The sequence below is a fragment of the Vicia villosa genome, unplaced genomic scaffold, assembly GCF_029867415.1.
Source record: "Vicia villosa cultivar HV-30 ecotype Madison, WI unplaced genomic scaffold, Vvil1.0 ctg.002525F_1_1, whole genome shotgun sequence".
Lineage (NCBI taxonomy): Eukaryota > Viridiplantae > Streptophyta > Magnoliopsida > Fabales > Fabaceae > Vicia > Vicia villosa.
Genome location: NW_026705956.1, coordinates 37,091 through 39,488, shown reverse-complemented (window position 1 = coordinate 39,488; position 2,398 = coordinate 37,091). Strand labels below are relative to the sequence as shown.

Here is a 2,398-nt window from a genome sequence, read left to right as displayed (position 1 = left end):
AAAAACCATTAAAAAAATCATGAATCGATACAATGCATCTATTAATATGGGTTGTTACCTCTGTAATTATTGAATATCAAATTATTCAATAAAAAATAAAATAAATAACTAAAAAAAATAGTGGTTACCATCTTCATGATTTCCATCAGGATAATCTTCATCAATTAATTTTTTATCATCATCATCAATTAATTTTTTATCATCATCATCAATTAATTTTTTTTTATACTCTACTATATTTTATCTTTTAAATACTGAATATTAATACAAAGATTTTTTTGTCTCGCTAAATATTACTACATTGATTAAAAAAATAGTCAATAGTTAACTAAAAAATGGTTTGTATAATCCAAAATCCTTTTGACCATGATAAGTTCCACCATTAAAAGTGTAATCATTATTTCCAAGCTTCAAATCAAATAGGAAAACTGTATATTAGTCCTATTATATTACTGATTTAAGATAAAAGTAGAGTTAAAACACCATTGAATTATATATTAGTCAGATTAGAATTATATATAAAGAAGTAATTATTTTATATAGTATATTAAAAACTTTATATATCAAGAAGTAATTATTTTATATAGCATATTAATCTCAATATTCAACCGATGCCAAGAAACTTCAAAGAGGAAGTGAAAAATTGTCGTTCAAACATCATTATTAAAAAAAAAACTTGTACATACACTACGACGCGCAAGGCTTTTAAAAGCGCTTTTTTTTGCCTTTAACAGCGCTTTAAAGCGCTGCCAAAGCCAGCGCTGGCATAGGCTACGAAAGCGCTTTTAAAAGCGCTCTGGTAGGCCCCCCTATAAGAGCGCTTTTCTGAAAAAAGCGCTCTTGTAGGCCCCCCTTTAAGAGCGCTTTTCAGGAAAAAGCGCTCTGGTAGGCCCCCCTTTAAGTGCGCTTTTTCCAGAAAAGCGTTGTGATAGGCCCCCCTGTGAGAATAAAAAAAAAAAAAAAACGCAACATACTAAAGCGCTTTTGTAAAAGCGCTCTTATAGGGTGGGCTTTAAGAGCGCTTTTTCCAGAAAAAACGCTCTGATAGCCCCCCCTATAAGAGCGCTTTTACAAAAGCGCTTTAGTATGTTGCTTTTTTTTTTTTTTGCTTTTTTATTAATCTTTGGCAGCGCTTTTAAAAAGAAGCGCTTTAGTATGTGGGCCTTTAAGAGCGCTTTTTAAAAAGCGCTTTAGTAGCTAAATGAGGTATTTTAATGTGCAGCCTGTAATTTAATCCTCCCAGTCGACCTGTAATATTTTCGACCTGTAATATGTTTTCAGCCTGTAATATTTTCGACCTGTAATTTATTTTCGACGATATTATTTCAGCCATCAGTAAGACAATATATATATATACTAATATAATACCATTATAATATCCAAAATTATATATATACATCATTACAACATCAATAATATTATAGTACTTCAATTCGACACAAATCCTACATGAAAAAGCGCTTAATATAAAAATGACACAAATCCTCTTTTATTTCTTCCAACTTAAGTTTCGGGTATCCAGCGGTACGGAATTCGTCAAGGTACTACAAAACAAAAACAAAATATGAATGATACATTTAGTTAAATGTAATAAATTATATGAAATTATCTTAAGTTATAAATTCATACCGTGAGCGGAATCTCTAATTGATTTGCCTGAAGGATTTCTTTCATAAACCTCAATACAAAGTATCCGCAATCGTAACTGTTTCGCTGTTGCGGACACTACATAGAAAAACAAATAAGATTCTATAGTTGTGCATTGTTTTATCAAGTAGCATAAATATATTATAAGCAACATTGTGAAAAATAATGTACCTGCACTTGGATCCAAGTAATGTTGCTAGATTTAGTTCGGGATACCTGTGCGTCCCGTTGACTTCGGAACACTTGTATTGATCTAATTAACAAATATATAAAAGCATATGTTTAGATCAATCCCACAAATAAGTAAATATATATATATATATATATATATAAATATACACGAATATATATTTAGAACGATCCCACTTACAAATCAACGATGTCCTTCATGGCCGGATAATTGGTTCATTCACCATTTACCGAATTCAGATAATACACGACTTCCCTTATAGGGTTGATAGCAAGCAGCAACCAGTGTGCTCTATAAATAAAAACAATAGGTTATATGAAAATTTTGCTATACACAAAAGAAACAGAGATTAGATGAACAAAGAATGAGAAACTAACCCTACTGGTCGGGTATTATACGCCCAAAGATGCAGATATTCTGTATTGCCGGTGGACATGAATCTATCGACTAATCGCTGTCTAACTGATTCCCGTTCCGAAGCAATTGCCATTCCGCTGCAGTGGGCGGAAGACACGAAACGGAATCTGTTAGACAACGGAGTCCCGCGCAACACTTTGTCAT

General features: G+C 32.1%; 1 long non-coding RNA gene across 1 annotated transcript; it reads right to left on the bottom strand.

Moving 5' to 3' along the window:
• Nucleotides 1-1,402: 1,402 nt before the first annotated feature.
• On the bottom strand, nt 1,403-1,900 carry LOC131639066 (uncharacterized). The gene is made up of 3 exons (XR_009294855.1): nt 1,819-1,900; nt 1,630-1,725; nt 1,403-1,544 (listed from the first exon to the last, which is right to left on the bottom strand). It is a non-coding gene; the product is annotated as an uncharacterized LOC131639066 (long non-coding RNA).
• Between the last annotated feature and the right edge of the window lie 498 nt (nt 1,901-2,398).